Genomic DNA, 20,076 nt, shown 5'->3' with positions numbered 1-20,076 from the left:
TGATTCTTTCTGGTCCCCCCCTCCCCAGAATTTCTTTAAGTTAAACTTTGTCGGTTCTAAGCTTTCTTCCAATTCAACAGCTCTGGGTTTTGTTATTAGGAATGCTGGTGGTGAGGTAATGCTTGCAGGGTCTAAGTCCCTTGGTTATAGTGCTTCGGTTCTTCAAGCTGAGGCTTGGGCCCTAAAGGAGGGTATCTCGGCAGCTTTATCCCTTAATATATCTAACTTGATTATCGAGGGTGATAATTTAGCTGTCATTAACGCTATAAGAAAAATATGGAAAATTCCTTGGGAAATTAATAATATTGTGCTTGATATTAGGACTAATCTCCCCTTGTTTGGGTCCTTTCAGGTACATCATTGCTTTAGGGAAGCTAACAAAGTTGCGGATCTTTTGGCTAGCAGGGGTCATGGTTTGGATGGTCTGCAGCTTTTCTACCCGCCTTATGATTTTGATCTTTCCATGTGCGTCCGCAAGGATGTTTTAGGGTGGCCTCCTGATTAAGGGGTCTTCCTAAGTCTCTTTTCCTTATCAAAAAAAAAAAAAAAAAAAAAAAAAATATAGATATAAACTCAAGTACATAACATGGATACTAAAGCATCGAACATGAGCACCACCTGATCATACATAATAATATCCTCACATAGCTCACAAAGAACAACACGTAAGAAGCTAGCCATAGGAAGCGGCGACAATAAAAAAATGATCATGAAATTACTACTAAGAAAATCATGAAATCATTTAATAGTAAAACTAGAAATTTATTTAAACACATCACAAACACATGATTTTTGCCATCCACCTGCCCTACCAAGCATTACACTCATGATACTATATCACTGATGAAACAAAACAAAACAAAAAAAAACATCATCTCAAAACTAGCAAGCAAATAAGGAAGAGCAAAAGATAAAACAACAACCCACTAATAACAAGAGACAACAATTACTTAGCACCAACAATAGTGAGCTCCAACGCCAACTACAAAGACTTCTGAACTTCACCAACATAACTCACAACGATCTACCTTTAACACACCTTATACAGTTATATACTTCACGTAAAACAGGCTTAGAAACAAGGTTATACAAACATCATAACTCCTGTTAATCATGAAAATAGAACTATACAAATATGAGCATAGCAAAAAAAAAAAACAAGGTAGTTATAATCAGAGGTGGCTAAGGCCATGTGCAGGGTGAGCAACTGCACAGAGCCCCCGAAAAATAAGAGTCCAATTATGCTAGTTGTCCGTCCAAAGAAAAAAAAAACTAAATCTAATTATAAATATAAAGAGATTAATTTCTATTTGGTGGTTTTCTTCTTCTTTTCCTATTCTTCAAAAAGGCTCATTTATAACTCTTCTGGCTCCTTCTATTTACCAAAATATTTAATCTTTATAATTTTATTTTAGCACAGGACCCCTAATTTTATGAGACGGTCCTGATTATAATTATGATTATCAAACAAGAATATCATGAATTTGGCAAGAAAACTACACACTTAAGCACATAATTTTTCCTACCCAAACTCCTAGCATGATACTAACCCACTTAACTATTAAAAACAATCATAGTTCCTATAGAAATACTATTCGCTCTAGGAACACCATTAGTTACCTGGGCCAACTGGAGGTGTGACTCCAAGTGCCAACCAACTACCGTTCTTCCTCTTGCGCGGGAACGTGCTTTGAAAGCTTGCCTCCTAGCAACTCAAAATCGTACTTAGCAACTTAGGATTAAGAATGGAGAAGGACATATATTTTAGTGCAAGAAAATGAAGGAAGAATGAAGGGTTTTGTGTGAAGAATAAGGTATGATTTCTCTCTTCTTCCTTTTTTTTTCCTTCAATGGACGGATGAAGTCAAAGTTTCTGGCTGTTTAGAATCAGCTCCAAAGGTGGGTCAAAAGGGAGTAAAGAAGAGGGGGTTACAAAAAGATTCATAATATAAGGGAGTTACAAATGTTACAAAAATCAAATTAAACTCTTCAGCTCCTCTTCTTTTCCATTGAATTTCGACCACCTCAACATCAAGGGTTGTCAGCCCACTTTTCGTTACATAAACCGTCAAAACGCGACAATAATCGATAAGGTGAAAAATGTAGCTCAAACGCACAAATTTAAATACTATAAAATATATAATTCTAATAAAATAAATTATATAGATATAACATTTTAAAAAGTTAGAAAACAAATAGTATAAGATATAATATTTTTAAGGAGTAAAATATTCTAATTTTAACGGAAAATAATAATTAAAGGAAAATAAATTGAAGAAATTATTAGCGAAAATTCACTAGTAGAAAAACGACGATTTGCATCCCCTGATGTGCGTCGCACTGAAACGGAAATGACGCAAAAACCCTATTTGCGTCGCACGCAACACAGTGTACGACGCAAACATCAACAAACATATCAGGTATACGAGCAATCTGCGTCGCACCCTCTGTGTGTGCGACGCATATTGTCTTTGTGCGTCGCATGTTGCTGTGGTGCAACGCATATTATTGCGTTGTAGTGTGGAGAAACGGAGACCAATATGCGTCGCACGTCTTTAAGATGTGTTGCAAAAGACTAAATCGCGTCGGACCTCTAGGCCCATCCGACGCAAATTACTTGGGCCCCTAACCCTAAAATTTTTAAACTCTCCCTCACATTCCCACTGTCTCAGCGCCTCCTTCTCTTCTCTCATGAACTCAGCGCCTCTCTCTCTCCCTCTCAACGCAGCGCCTCTCTCTCTCTCTCTCTCAACTCAGCGCCTCTCCCTCTCGTCTCTCTCTCTCTCTCTCTCTCAACTCAGCGTCTCTCCTCCTCTCCTCTAAACCCCAAAATCACCATTGAGATTCTCACACGCAATTCTCTCTCTCTCCCAACAAGATGACGGCGCCATTAAAATCGCTATTGAAGAACACAACCAAGGTAAATAATAATGGAGCACAACTACTCGATTTTTTTGGTAAACACTCGAAATCGCCATTGAAGAAATTGATTCCAACTACTCGATTTGGCTTTTTTTTCGGCGACTACACAGGTACGATTTTTTTAGGGTTTTATAATAGAAATCGCCATTCGTTTGCTGATTTGTTTACGATTTTCGATTTTAATTTTCAGATCTGAAAATTCATTTTTTCATTTTTAGATCTAAAAATTAAAACTTTCTACTGATGACCTTTCGTTTCTTTTTCATTTTTCATTTTTTTCGTTTTTTTTGTTTAAAAAACACAAGCAGCATGAGGAGGAAGATTGAAACAGAGCGGCAGCAGCAACGCCCACAACAACAGTAGCGACAACAGCCACGAACAGATGCGGTTTGGTAGCTCACGAAACAGAGCAACGAGCACTAGTAGAAAACAGACTCATTTCCTGTGTTTTCTTGTAATTTCTATTCAAATTTGCGTTCCTCGCTCATTTCATTCTTGTACTTCTTTCGTTGTTTCGATTCAGATTAATGCATTCATGGTTTTGTTCTTGTATTTCTTGTTTGTATGTAAAATTATCGTGCGTGTATTTTTTTGTAATAATATTACCTGATTCAGATTAATGCATCCTTTTGTTCTTGTATTTCTTGTATTCATGATTCAGATTAATGCATCCATTCGTGTATTCTTTCTAAAATAAAATTACCAATTTGGGTCGCACACTCAATACTGTGCGACGCAGGTTCTATTTTTTTTATAATAAAATTACCTGATTTGCGTCGCACTCTGTGCAATGTGCGACGCAAATTCCGCTTGTAGTGTGTAGTTTGTGGACTGTGAAGAGCAATTTGCGTCGCACCGTATACAACGTGCGACACAAATAGCTAAAATATATGCGTCGTTTCTGCATACGACGCAGATCGTTAATAAGTCATCTGCGTCGAGACCTGTGCCGTAGGACCCAAGTCCGACGCAAATAGGGGTCCCAGGTCCGATGCAAATCAACGTTTTTCTACTAGTGATTCGTGGTGTTACAATGCATGCCTTGTTGCTATTCTAACCATGCAACTTCTTCTAATGGTTGCAATACAAGGCAAATAATGGGTGTTAGTTCAAGGCTGAAAGCAAAAAAATATATAAAAAAAAGTAAAAGTTAGGTAGTCATACCTTCTAGCAATCCCATGATAGGTCTAACTCTATCAAGGCCCAAGGTGGTATTAAATGATTATGTGAAGTTGTTGGTATTATCATCAAAGCAAAGGGTGGTGTCAAATTTGTGTTTGGCCCACACATTCAATGATATTTTCATAAGATACTCATAAGCTTCAACATCACGCTTCTTGATCTTCGTCATTACCCTGTTAGAGACCCATCTATTGTAGGCATCAGTAGCTTGCCAGAAGGCCTCAAAATATGGTCCACTATACTTTCCCTGCATCATAAAATATTGTCAATGGGTGGGGACCAGTCACTTAATTACAAAAGTATTGCTTTCAATGAAGCTTCAACCCCCTGATTAATTGAGCAACAGATTAGGATATTGTAAACAAGCAAAGAAGTTGAAAAAACTCTTAGGAAATTAATGGAAAGTGCAGTACCTTCATTTTGTCACTCATAAACGTCTAATTATCCTTGTCTGCTGTTGCCAAGGTTAGCCTTAAACTCCTAAAGAAGTAGTACCAATTATCTGAACTCTCCTTACAAACCACTGAATATGCTAATGGAAATATCTGTCGATTTTCATCTAGGGCTATTGCAGATAGTAAGCAACTATTGAAGCTCCCTTTCAAATGGCAACCATCAATGTTAATTAGTGGTCTACACCCTTTCATAAACCCATGAACATAGCATCAAAACTAACATAAATCCTCTTGAATGTTAGTGGAGTAGCAGGTCCTTCATTAATCCAACTGATGAAGGCAAAGACATTAGGGTTTTTCTCCTTAATGATACATACATAATGGGGCAACTGATCATAAGATTCGTCATGTGTTTCTTGAATTTGTTTAACAACTTCAGTCCTAGCCTTATACATAGTAGACTTGTGCACAATTACCCCAAATTTCTCCAACACCAAATCAACAAGTGACTGACATGAAACTTCAAAATTAGCCCTCACCCGATCCACTATTTTCCCCGTAAGCCACTTAACACCAGCCATTGGGTTATGTTCAAGTCTATGACAAAAATGAGGCTCACTTAGAGACTTAATAGCCCATGTTAGTTATTAGGCAAGGCAGAGGCATGCAGTCTCCAACCACAATCTTCATTTGCACAGATCACAGTGTACCTCTTTGCATCAACCTTCAACCTCACCCAATCAACCCCCTACCTATACAGAGAAGTCCCTAACTACTTGCACCATATGTTCCTTGTCCAAGAACAGATGTCATTGATGTAGCTCTATCTGACCAAATGATTGTCAGTGAACAACTTCCCATTCCTGTAAGCCCTGTGCAGATAACTCTCTTCTTCAACATCATCATCTAAATCAGGAAAAAAACCCTCCTCATGCACATTATCTTCATCACCCTTGCTTCTTCTTCTACAGTTTGGCGAGGGGAGGGTTGTCTGTGTTGTTGTCTTTGTGATGGTTGGAAGGTACCTCCCTATTAGCTGTTGCCTTTTGGACTCTTCTATTTCTAGGGTTTTGATGTGATTATGTGGTTTAGGTGGGTTGAGTAAGCTGGGTTTATGTGGGCTGGGTTTGGGTGGTTTGTATGGGCTAGGTTTATGTGGGCTAGGTTGGGTTTGGGTGCAATGAGTTGGTTGGTTGGGTTTCATTGGGCTCGGTGAAGGTGGTGCCTTGGGAGTTAGTAGGTTCTTCCGTGGGCTGGGTTTGTGTGACATGTTGTTTAGTTGGGGTGGACTTAGAAGTTTGTCTTTTCCTTGGTTGGGTTTGGTGCTGTTTTTTTGGGTTCAGTTTTTCCTGCCCTTTGATTTTAGTGGGGTTTGCTTTTGAGCCTATCTGTGAAGTTGGGCCTGGGAGGGTAGAAGCAAATGGATTGGGCTTAGAACTTGTTCTACCCAATGGAGGAACCAGATATATATTTTAGAGGGGGCCAAAAATAATAATTTTACATATGTATCTAGTCATTGATAATAAAATATAGATTATACGATCCTATAATCCAACTTTACCATTTCGATCCACCCTCCTTTTTCCCATTATATTGTTTTGGTAGGTAAGAAGAAGGATCTTATTACACCTCTCGCGATTTAATAGCTAGCCTTACATATCAGACTCATTGAAAGTGAGGGGATGATAATAACATAAGCAATGGCTTGGCTAGCTTTAGTTGGTCTTACCATTTTTCCTTTCTCTCTCCTCTCCTCTCCTCCTTCCTACACTTCACATTCCACTAAATTCCCCCAACTTATCTTCTTTTTTTTTTCTCACAATGCGTGGGCTAGCTTTAATTGGTTTTTTCTATTTTGTTTCTATTACTTTTGCTATAGCCCATCATATAATCTATTTCCTACCAATTTTAATTATTTCTATATGGACCGTACTAGATAATTTGTATTCATATTTTAATTAGTGATATATGCATTTATATTTATGCATTTTAATAAGGAAAAATTAATTATAATAATCCAACCTTTCGGCCGTTCGCACAAATTAATCTCACCTTTTGATTATTTTCATTAATCCGACCTTTGAGCAAGATCCGCTCATATTGAGCCGTAAAATTAATTTTTTTAATTTTTATTTTTATTTTCATTTGTTTTTGTTTTCCTATTTTTCTATTTCCTAATCTAATCTTTCTCTTACCTCCCTCACTTTCTTCCTCCCATTCACCACCTCTCACCGCTCACCAACGCCTAACCACTCCTCCACCCCCTGCAAGCACGATGCCACCCCATGTGAGCACCACCCCCCCTCTGCCTGAAAGGTTGTGACGCTCATCCTCTACCCATGCGATCGTGCGACCCTAATTCCCACCTCTACGAACAATTTTTCCAACCCCCTGCGACCAATGTCCATCCCCCACCCCTGATCGCGCTTGGACTTCGACTCCTTCCTCGAGTTTAGTCACGCATCTAATGGGTCGATGGGTGACATGACTGTTGTTGTTGATGTTGCTGCCTGAAACTGGCAGTGTTATTGTTCGACATCATCGGTAATTATGGCAGCCGATATTACTCCTCCTCTTAACTTTCTCTTCTCGATCGGTTCTACCTCAGCTGCTACCTTTCCTTCTTCTCACACCTCTATTTATTTGGTTGAAATGTTGAATGAATTTTTTGTATAAATTCCAATATGAATACTATAGTTGGATTAAGTTTTGTTATTTTGTGATGGAAATATTAAGGTTTGATCAAAAATTAAAGTTGTTTTGGTGAATTTGAGTTGTTCTACAATAATAGTCTATGATTTACAAACCTAAAGAAGGGGGCAAAATGGGGTTGTTGGCACGGGGTGGCAATGGTGGCAGTGGTGGGGGTGGGGGTGGGGGTGGGGTGGGAGTGCTGGCAGTGGTGGGGGGTAGGGGTGTTGTTGGGTGGGGGTGATGTGGTGCGATTGATGATTATTTATTTTAAATATTTTAATTAAAATTGATTAATTAGATTAGAACGAATTAGAACAGGACCCGTGTTCAATTAACCTATTCCAATGGTCAACAACATGTTTCAACAGGTCACGGCTCAATATGAGCGGATCGTGCTAAACGGTTGGATTATTAAAAATTAATTAAAAGGTAGAATTAATTTAAGCGAACGACCAAAAGGTTGGATTATTAGAATCAAATTCTCAATTTAATAATTTGTTATTTAATTTAACTAACGTTTTTTAATAAGTCATTATGCTAATTAAAATATATTAAAATAATATATGGTAATTAAATTAAATTATGCTAATTAAATCACGTAAAAAGAATACAACTAAATTTGGGTTGGAGAAAGTGATTAGGAAGAAAAACGAATTGGGAAGAAGTATGCTAAAATATATCAAATTTATGCTTAATTTATAAGTAAAAATATTTTATAGCTGTTGTTGTATTTTTTTTTTTGTGGTTAAATTAGGAAGAAAAAACAGGTTGGGAAGAAGTGTGGTAAAATATATCAAATTTGTGCTTAATTTATAGGTGAAAATATTTTAGAGTTGTTGCTGCAATTTTTTTGGTTAAATTATAAACTAATTGTTTTATTACCTTTGCAAAAATTTGCCTTTAAAATAACCATTGTAAATGAAAGAGGAAAAAAAAATCTGCAATTAGCTGCAACAAATAAGAGCCACGCGGATCTATTTTATTTGTGTGATAGTAATGACTGACATCCCCTTCCTTTTTTTATCAACTCAAAGAAGCAAAACGCGTGGTTGCACATATATTCTCTTTCTTTTTGGCCTTCAATTGTGCCGTTTGACATTAGACATCAATTTTTTTTTAAAAAAAAACTGCTCGTTTTGCGTGACACGTGCCACCTAGTGATTTGCATATCGCACAACGCACGTCATCCGAGGTGTTGTTGGTTTGACAATCTAGACTACCCCAAAGTTAGACTAGGTTTTCACAATGGTAAAACTATTTAAAGCTTGGTCTTCCTATTTAAATACCAACTAAAATCATGCTATTGTAGATGCTCCAAGAAAAATTTCATCCTAAGAACATGTACAATGGGTGGGTTTTTAGTTGGTTTGAAAAATAGTAAAGTTAGCTTTACTTGGTTTTGCTATTGGGGAAATTGGCCCTTGGGGTTGGTTGGTCTGGATTTCCAGACCGTACACACCTCGGATGGAGTGCAAAGGACCAATAGTTTTTCCCTGCGTGGTAAAGGAAGCTGGACAATTGATTTTTTTTTTTATATTTTAAACATGTACTTAATCTGTTTTTTTTTTTATCTTTCTCACTTGGAATCTTGACACTATTCATGATTAGAGAGAATCTTCGCAAATGCTCTCAATTTATAAGAAAAAACATAGTCATGTGGGATCTTGTTTGATTCGTCTCAATTAGTACTTTATTAATATTCAATCGTCATAATTTTTACTAATATATAATGAAAGATATTTGAATTTTAAAACGTGCATTGGAAGACGCGCACAGAAAAGTGAGAATGATAAAAAAAAACAGAGGGAGTAAAATGCTAGGCATTGAACAAAATGGAGAAAGAGAGAAGCAAGGTGAGCACAAAACGCTGCACTCCAGCTGCTTCATTAAAGTAGCTGGCCCAAAGCTACTTTTGATGTCAGTGACCCACTAAACACCAAGTAGCGAGCTTCCACGTGGATTTGGGTGCAAATTTACCATGCTTCTTCAGCAATATTTGTGCTGATTTTAAACTTCTATATTTCAATGTTACAAAAAATTGTAACGTTAATACAAGAAAATCAACTAATATTTTTTTTAAAAAAATTTCAATAATTTCATATATTTTACTACACTTCTTCCCAACCTATTTTTTTTTTCTAATTACTCTCTCCTACCTAAAATTACTTATAATCCTAATTATTCATACTCCTAAAATAATCCAAACCAGTAAACCACCCATAAAATCCTCAAAATTTAATTTAATATAAGCTAATTAGCATATGCTAATTTAATCTGACGTAAGCTAATTAGCTAATTAGTTTTTAATGTAATTTAATTTAACGTAATCTAATTAGCTTTTATTAATTTAAATCATTTACTGCATATAAAAATACACATTGTAGGAGAAAGTATATAGTGGGGTATAATAAAAATAGGAGAGAGAATATAAAACCAAGTAAGACTAACCCAACTTCATTCACCAATTCATTTTGGTTTGGTTGTGGAACAGGTTCATCACGAAACTCTTGAACTATGGCCTCTGCAGATATATTCTCATCCTTTTTACCCTTCAATTGTGCCGTTTGACATTAGACATCAATTTTTTTAAAAAAAATTGCTCAGTTTTGCGTGACACGTGCCACCTAGTGATTTGCATATTGCACGACGCACGCCATCCGAGGTGTTGTTGGTCTTGCAATCCAGACTACCTCAAAGTTAGACTAGGTTTTCACAATGGCAAAACTATTTGGAAAAATTGACAGAAATAATCTCAACTATGACCGTTCCGCTCAAAATAAACCCAACTTTGGGTTATTCTGGAATAATCCAAACTATTTGGGGTACCTTCCCAAAATAATCCAAACTTTTATTTTTCTTCCTTTAATGATCCTTTTTGGTCTATTATATATAGGATAATTAAAAGTTTGGATTATTTTGAAAAAGTACTCCCAATAGTTTGGATTATTCTCGAATAACTCATAATTGGGATTATTTTGAGTGGAACGACGGTCGTAGTTTGGATTTTTCTTGTCAATTTTTCCAAACTATTAAAAACTTGGGCTTCCTATCTTAATACCAACTAAAATCATGCCATTGTAGATGCTCCAAGGAAAATCTCATCCTAAGAGCATGTACAATGGGTGGGTTTTTAGTTGGTTTGGAAAATATTAAAGCTAGCTTTACTTGGTTTTTCTATTGGGAAAATTGGCCCTTGGCAAACGGGTCAAACGGGTCGGGTCATAATTGGTACAGGTTCATCATCATATAACGCTTGAATCATGCCCTCAATGTCCACGTCGTCCCCAACTTCATTGACCAAGTCATTTTGGTTTGGTTGTGGAACAGGTTCATCACGAAACTCTTGAACTATGGCCTCTGCAGATATATTCTCATCCTTTTTACCCTTCAATTGTGCCGTTTGACATTAGACATCAATTTTTTTAAAAAAAAATTGCTCAGTTTTGCGTGACAAGTGCCACCTAGTGATTTGCATATCGCACGACGCACGCCATCCGAGGTGTTGTTGGTCTTGCAATCCAGACTACCTGAAAGTTAGATTAGGTTTTCACAATGGTAAAACTATTTGGAAAAATTGACAGAAATAATCCCAACTATGACCGTTCCGCTCAAAATAATCCCAACTTTGGGTTATTCTGGAATAATCCAAACTATTTGGGGTACCTTCCCAAAATAATCCAAACTTTTATTTTTCTTCCTTTTAATTATCCTTTTTGGTCTATTATATATAGGATAACTAGGTTTTGGACCCGTGCATAATGCACGGGAACTTTAATACAATAAAAATGTTTATATATCTGCTACATTGAAAACATATAAACGATTATTTACGTCTACTTGATCAAAAACTTTGTGTTTAAGAGAAATACACATTTATATTAATTATAAAGTTGTTTAACAGATACATGATATTCTATATTTTGGAAGACTTCTTTTTAGAGCAAAACAAAATGTTTTAGGAAGCTACTTCATCTGTTCGTAGTCTAATATAACAATGAGATTTTTACACTATTCATGCACTATCATACCCTTCACTATATATTGTTATTTTTATGTAAAGACAAATATAGTCATGTGGGGTATTGTTAGATTCGTCTTGATATATACTTTCAAAATATCAAATGTGTATAATTTTACTAAATAATAAATAAAGATATTAATAGTAAAAATTGAGCATTGGCAAGCGTGAAAACCCAATTGCTGCAGTAGAAAAAGAACGGAGGAAGTATAATATGTCGAAGCAATTATATCATCATAAGTAAAGCCAACAACACCTTAGGAGGAAGATTGGAATTCCAGATTTTCTTCCACACTTTCGATACAATAGAATCGCCAACAACTGTATGGGAATTCTTAAAAAAATTAATAAAGTGATGGTCTTATTTAGTAGAACATACCAATTTTGGTGTAGCCCCATAGAAAGCCATCATCTAAGGGTTGAGATGGTAAAGGTTAAGGATCTCAACCGCCTCAACAGGGAGAAAATTTGCACGAACTTGGTTTTCATCCCAGTAACCAGTGGGGGGGTCAATCGTCTCAGAAACTCTCTCTACATTACATCTTCATTTTTTCCTCGAAATGGCCTTAAAGTATTAGACTTCCCATTATCTTTCTGATATAGGAGTACTATTAGGCAATTTTTACCAATGACTGAGAAATGGCTACATAAAATTGGCCATGACTGAGAACTGGTATCGGGAGATACAAACCCACCATGCGATAGGGGTTGTCCTTGACTTTTGACACACGACCAACTAAAATTGCCTTTTTTGAAACCTCAGAGGAAATTTGTTCCATCTGACGGAATGAGTACCATACGGGGTATAAATACCTTATTCCACGTTGCTACCTAAAATGACCACAATTTCGATGATATATTGTATCATACTTTATTCCCCATTTCATCTGGTGGAATGAGTATTATACAGGGTTTCCCCACTCTACTTTTTTCCTAAATACCTTATTCCCCGTTGCTACTTGAAAGATCACAATTTCGATGATATATTGTATCATACCTTATTTCCCATTCCATCTGACGGAATGAGTATAATACAGGGTTTCTCAATTTACTTTTCACCTCCCAAAGACTACCTCAATGACTTCAATGGTCCACAATTAACCCTTATTCATTAATTTCTTCCTAAAACCAATTTTCGAATATATTAAGCGAACTAAAGTTTTAATATTCATTAAGACTAATTTAGAAAATGTAAACAAATATAAATACGCACTACTTGTATAATATATGTGTGTTTTATAGGTTCTTTATAAGATGTACATTTGAATATTATCTTCTACATCAAAGAAAAAAAAAAACCAAAAAAAGTTAAATAAATTAAAACTTTTCCAATTCAATAACTTTATTTGATCTTTTCAAAACAGTTTCACTCTATTATAAACCAATTAAACTTGAATACTTATAAATCCCCCTTTTTTTTACATATAAGCTTGACAATTAACTCATCTTGTTGATTCACCTTCTAAATTAGTGTCGCAATGCTCATTAGATATCTCTCTTTCCAGTCTAATATCGTCCACACGATTTATGGTTTAAAAATTGTAACATTACTTTTATATAAAATTATAAGATAATTATTTTACTTGTAGTTCCCTAAAATGACCACAATTTTGATGATATATTTTCTTACATCATTCCCCATTTCATCTAACTGAATGAGTATTATACAATATTAATTATATAAGAAAATCATGGCGCTGCTTAACTTTAATGATGAATAAGTGAGAAATATCTATTTTAGCAAGGAAACTATATTTAATCATGCATATAAGAAATAATTATTGATATCCTATAATGTCAACTACTTCATGATTCACTCATACTTTCATATATAATTTGAGTTTAGGATGTTAAATTTATGAACAGTTATATTAGTTTTTTTTTTTGCAAGAATAATTAGTTAAAGAATATTGGATTATATTGAAGAAAAATAATTACTATTCTTAGTTTCTTAATACACGCAACATATTTTTTTTGGGATATTTCATAAAACTTGCAAAATAATTCGCAAACTATTATAAAAATTAAAGAAAGCTTTATTTTATAATTTAAGCACATGTGTCATGTTTTCACTCTCTCTCCTACTCTTTTATTTTATAATTTTTATAGAATGGGCCAAATTCAAAGTGTGTGAATTTTCTTTAAAAATGATATTAGTATCAAGCGTAAGTTCATAAGTGTATGTACTTATATCGTTTGTTTCATTTGAATGTAAGAATGTGGAAAAATATTTGAGTGACCCTAGTCCCTAAGCCTAAGGTTGTCAACCTTCTTAGTCGCAATAATAGAATAATATATTAATATATATCCAATAAATTGGAGAGAGAATTGCCATAGATTAATGTTTTAATGTACTCTTGACCTTAACTTTTTAGTAGTGAGAAAAATATCCATTTTTATCTTTAAACAACTTATCTTGTCTGACATTTTCTTAATTCTCCCTTAAGTTGTCTGAAAAACACTTAATTATTATATCTAAATTTGTTTAATCTTATCTAAATTTTCCAAACTTTATTATCATAGTTATGTCAAAATTAGTTAAAGTAGACAGATGCTTATATATTGGTTTTCATTTTTTTTTACCTAATTCAATTTCTTGAACATATATATAGATGAACTCTTATTTTACCTCTCTCACTTTAACTTTGTTTTTTTTAAAAAATACTTTTAGTATGTATTGGTCATGGATATGATTTTTTTATGATTATCATATTAGCTTACCTAAACCACTTTGGGACTAAAAATTGAATATTTGAGTTATTATTGTTTTTGTTATACGTAATCTCTAGTCATAATCATGGTGTGTGATATTTTTTTTCAACAAAATCATCTTTTTATTTCTTGTTTGGTAATAAAATAAACTTGCATTACTATTATTATTACATTTGCATATTTTCTTGAAGGGGCTAGCATCTCATGATAATGTTGTGGTATTCATTACCAAAAGTGAATAATATTAAAAAAAAACTTATTAGACCAATGTACCCATTGGCTTGAAATTAGGTAATTTTTAAATTAATTATATTATATAAGTTTGATAGGTGTGATGAAAAACTTAAAGTTGTTATACCAACGCACCATTGGCTTGTACTTAGCTAATATTTGTTTTATATTTGAAATTTCATATTTTGACTTTTTGAGTATCTTGTATTAGTGAAAAACTTAAAGTTGTTATATCAATTCGTCATCTTTTTCATTGTATATTTTCTCTCTCCTCAAAATTGGTATTTAGCTTGAAAATAATTCCATAACTGGTTTTTGTGAAAATAATAAGAATGACCGCTAAGATAATATATGATTTTCGTTTTAAAAAAAAAGATAATATTTGATTTGTTTCCTTAATTGATAATTGGTTGATTGATTCCTTTAGTTATTGTAGTTGATATTATTTCCTTCATTGTTACACAATTGGAGGAATTAATTGATTATTGTTAAAATTATTTTAGCAATGCCACGTGGCATAAGCAAGCATTAAGTCGAAAAGTTGAGGGTGAAGGAGAATAGAGGAAGGTTGAGGTCTTGCCACGTAGGACAATTTTTTCTTGCTTTAATATTATATATGATTAAAAGTTTGGATTACTTTGAAAAAGTACTCCCTCCGTTTAGTTTTAATCTACACAGTGTGCTTTGGGGGAGAACCAAGATAAAGGCATTGTTTGCTGACAGCAAGGGGAAAAGGAGGAGAGAGAAGTGTAAAAAGTAGGAAAGAGAAAACCAAAAAGTAAGAAAGAGAAATAACCAGCCCATGTGGGCAACTTTATTAACAAAAAAATTAAGGGGAGTGGGGACACTGTAATTCAACGAAAAAACCTGTAACACATTAAGTACATCTCACTTCTGTTTTTTTTCATTCCCTTTTTGTAGTTCACTTATCATCATCTTCTAAAACATGGAATTGATGATGAATCTAATCAGACCCGAACACCCTTAATCCATCTCTCTTAAACAAAACACCTGAACCAAGTGAATATACTCATACTTTAAGAGGCAGATAACCTAAACTTAAGATAATTGAATAATTCATGTTTTAACATGGAATTGATGAAATCAGTGTGTACAGAGAAGATGGAACAATACTTAGGGTGTTTTATATTTTCTTTTTCCACATTAACACATGCAAGCCAACTGATAATTCATCCACCCATAGTAAGATGTAAGCCAACCGATATCTTTTTTACCAATAAATCACTACATAATCCATACACAACTGATATCTTTTTTACCAAAAAGAGCACCACATAATCCATACACAACTGAAGATGCAAGCCACCAACACATGCGAGGCATATAACCACATAATCCACACACAACACCACATGCAACTATGCAAGGCAACTGAAATAAAAAAATAAACATAAAACTTAGCTCATAAAAAAAATAAACATAAAACTTAGCTCATATGACGTCGTTTCAGACGAGGAATTCTGATTTTTAAGAGTTGAAAAATAAACTCTTTTGCAGACATGGATGAGAAATTCACTTCCTCTCGCAGTTCATCTTCGTCTAATCTGTTTCTTTTGCGCTTTTTTTTACTTGAATGTTCAGGTTCCTTAATACTCTGAGTAGGAGCGATGATTTCACAAAGATCATAAGAATCCTCTGAATCAGGAGCAAAATATGGACCAGAATCATACGGATCCTCCGTATCAGGTGCAAAAGATTCTGAATAATCATTTTCCTTCGACATTTCAAATGAAGCAGGAGTAGATAACTTAGATCTACAAAACTTGCCCCTCCATTTTCGCTTGAATATGGAAGATCGCTCCATAATTCGAAAAAAAAAATCCAGAATTAAGACTTAAATCCACAATTCAACACTGAGAATTCAGTAGAATTTTGCTTGAAAAAAAACCCTAAATTTTCGTTTCACAAGATAAACCAACAGAGACACAATATTTAATTTTGTGGGATGAAGAAAAACCAACAGAAAAAGAGATTAAATTTAACCAGAGATCTAGAAAAGAGAGAGAAAGTAAATGAATGGAGGGGAAGAGAGAGAATGGGGGGTTGTATTGATGAAGAGTGAAATAGAGGAGTGAGACACGTTAGCCTTTAGGTGTAAATGAATGGAGGGGAAGAGAGAGAATGAGGAATATAGCTGTAAAGTGGGTGGGTAATTAAAAGGAGTGGGTAATTAAGAGGAATTATGTGGCTGTAAAGTGGTTGGTAGGTGGGGGTAATTTGGGTTAAAATGAATGGAGGAGCCCTATTTGGGTGGAGAAAGAGAAAAGGGTTGGATGGGACAAGTTACTTAAAATAGATAAAGTGAAAGTGTGTAGATTAAATTGAAACGGTCTAAAAAGGAAAGTGAGTAGATTAAAACTAAACGGAGGGAGTATATGATTTTCGTTTTAAAAAAAAAGATAATATTTGATTTGTTTCCTTAATTGATAATTGGTTGATTGATTCCTTTAGTTATTGTAGTTGATATTATTTCCTTCATTGTTACACAATTGGAGGAATTAATTGATTATTGTTAAAATTATTTTCAGCAATGCCACGTGGCATAAGCAAGCATTAAGTCGAAAAGTTGAGGGTGAAGGAGAATAGAGGAAGGTTGAGGTCTTGCCACGTAGGACAATTTTTTCTTGCTTTAATATTATATATGATTAAAAGTTTGGATTACTTTGAAAAAGTACTCCCAATAGTTTGGATTATTCTCGAATAACTCGTAGTTGAGATTATTTTGAGTGGAACGGTCATAGTTTGGATTTTTCTTGTCAATTTTTCCAAACTATTTAAAGCTTGGTCTTCCTATTTTAATACCAACTAAATCATGACATTGTAGATGCTCCAAGGAAACTCTCATCCTAAGAGCATGTACAATGGGTGGGTTTTTAGTTGGTTTGGAAAATAGTAAAGCTAACTTTACTTGGTTTTGCTATTGGGGAAATTGGCCCTTGGGGTAAGACGTGACAAACGGGTCAAACAAGTCGGGCCATAATCAGGTCAACTTTTTGTTCGGGTACGTGTTAATATCGGGTCCATGAGATTTCGGGTCATGTCGGGTGAGCGGGTCGGGTTACAACAGGTCGAGTTAGATCGGGTCGAGTTAGATCGGGTTTTCAATCTCACAAATAAATAAAACACATATAAGAGTAATGAAAACAAACTAAATAATTAGTGGACAATGGCAAAATTATATATAATATTTCATGACAATATTTTCCTTAAATTTGTTTAAAAATTAACTAATATGACAACTTTTTGGGTCGGGTTTGGGTTGTGTTCATCAATATCGGGTCAATTCCGTGCGCGGGCAGATTCGGGTTTGGGTAGATTCGGGTTCGGGTCATATTCAGATCTATTTTAATTCGGGTCGGGTTATTTCGGGTTTCGAGTCATGCTCGGGTCGTTATTTTCAGGTGAAAGATGGGTTTCGGGTCGGGTCAACGGGTATGGGTCAATTTTGCCGGACCAATAGTTTTTCCTCGCGTGGTAAAGGAAGCTGGATAATTGATTTTTTTTTATATTTTAAACATGTAAAATGCTGGGCATTGAACAAAATGGAGAAAGAGAGAAGCAAGGTGAGCACAAAACGATGCACTCCAGCTGCTTCATTAAAGTAGTTGGCCCAAAGCTACTTTTGATGTCAGTGACCCACTAAACACCAAGTAGCGAGCTTCCACGTGGATTTTGGTGCAGATTTTACCATGCTTCTTCAGCAATATTTGTGCTGATTTTAAAGTTCTATATTTCAACGTTATAAAAAATTGTAACGTTAATACAAGAAAATAAACTAATAATTTTTTTAAAAAAAATTGCAATAATTTATATTTTACTACACTTCTTCCCAACCTATTTTTTTTTTTAATTACTCTCTCCTACCTAAAATTACTTATAATCCTAATTATTCATACTCCTAAAATAATCAAACCAGTATACCACCCACAAAATCCTCAAAATTTAATTTAATATAAGCTAATTAGCATACGCTAATTTAATTTGACGTAAGCTAATTAGCTTTTGATGTAATTTAGTTTAACGTAATCTAATTAGCTTTTATTAATTTAAATCATTTACTGCATATAAAAATGAGAATGTATTGTGTCGGACTCGTCCGACCATAATCTTGGTCGGACGACTTTCAGGTGGTTCCAATTTTTTTTCAGGTAGTCTTCATTTTTTTTAGGTAGTCTTCATTTTTTTTAGGTAGTCTTCATATTTTTTCAGGTAGTCTTCATTTTGTTTTCAGTTAGTCTTCTTTGTTTTTCAGTTAGTCTTCTTTGTTTTTCAGTTGGTTTTTGTGCTTCAGTTAGACTTACTTGGGTTTCAGTTATCTTTTTCAGGTAGTCTTCATTTTTTTTCAGGTAGTCTTCATTTTGTTTCAGTTAGTCTTTTTTTTTTTCAGTTAGTCTTCTTTTTTTTCAGTTGGTTTTTGTGCTTCAGTTAGACTTACTTGGGTTTCAGTTGGTCTTTATTCTTTTTCAGGTAGTCTTCATTTTTTTTCAGGTAGTCTTCATTTTGTTTCAGTTAGTCTTTTTTTTTTTTCAGTTAGTCTTCTTTTTTTTCAGTTGGTTTTTGTGCTTCAGTTAGACTTACTTGGGTTTCAGTTGGTCTTTATTCTTTTTCAGATAGTCTTCATTTTTCTTCAGGTAGTCTTCATTTTGTTTCAGTTAGTCCAACTGAAAGAAAACAAAGTCCAACTGAAAGAAAACAAAGTCCAACTGAAAGAACACAAAGTCCAACTGAAAGAAAACAAAGTCCAACTGAAACAAAACAACGTCCAACTGAAAAACAAAACACTAACCTCTGCTTTCTCTCACTTTCTCCTTCTTCTTCATTCCTCTTAGCTAGTTTTTGATTATGGTTGTAGTGAGGATTGCAAAACAGATGTTGAATATTCTTCTAGTGAGGATTGCAAAACAAATGTTAAATACGAATATCGAAACCTCCATGGCTTCCCTGTCCGATCTTCAAAATTAAGAAGCAAACCTTTCTCATTATTACTCGAATCCAAAGGAAAATACTTCTCCGCATGCTGCTTTGGTATTACCAATCAACTTCCCTACGTCACTTGGTGTCACCACTTTATCAAACATATGCTCTCTTTCTATTACAATTTTATCGTCCTCTTCATCATCCACATGAACTTCCATTTTTGTCGTCGTCGTCGTCGTCGTCGCCGATGAATGATTGAACAAATCCTTGAAGATTGATTATGGCAGATTTGAAGGATTATATGAAAATCCAGAGAAGAAGAAGAAAGAGGAGAAAGAATGTGACCTAAAAAGTGAAGCAGAGAGAAGATGTATTGGGCTCAACCCGTCTGACAGTAAACAATACGTCAGACGGTCTGACCCAATACTTTCACTATAAAAATACACATTGTAGGAGAAAGTATATAGTGGGGTATAATAAAAGTAGGAGAGAGAATCTAAAATCAAGTAAGACTAAATAACCCATCGATTGTGAGGAAAAACAGATGAGTTGGTGGGAGTTTCGTGGGATGTGAGGTGTAAGAAGGAGGAAATGAGAGAGAATGACAAAAACTCAAAGACTAACAAAGACCAACCAACCTGTTGGTTAAAGACCCCCTAATAGAGTTTATTTTCACGACCTTTAAATCATGAGGCAAAACCTTGACTAACAAGTTAAAGCCTTTAATTGGTTAAACCATCTTATGTTCTCCACTATATGGTATCTTTTTTTTTTTTTTTGAAAGACACTATATGGTATCTTATGATCCTATAATTAGACTATGTTGAACAAATCCACCCTCTTCTTTGATCTAAGGGAGGACCTCAATCCTAATAGCCCAAAATGTAGAAAGACAACACTTTAATAAAAAAAACACAGTATAATAGGTTTATAATATTGTCTACCATTTATTGGAGTTCGAGAATAGTGAATTCCCATATAATA

This window comes from Beta vulgaris, chromosome 3 (assembly GCF_026745355.1).
Source record: "Beta vulgaris subsp. vulgaris cultivar EL10 chromosome 3, EL10.2, whole genome shotgun sequence".
NCBI lineage: Eukaryota > Viridiplantae > Streptophyta > Magnoliopsida > Caryophyllales > Amaranthaceae > Beta > Beta vulgaris.
Note: the sequence above shows the minus strand (reverse complement) of the source record.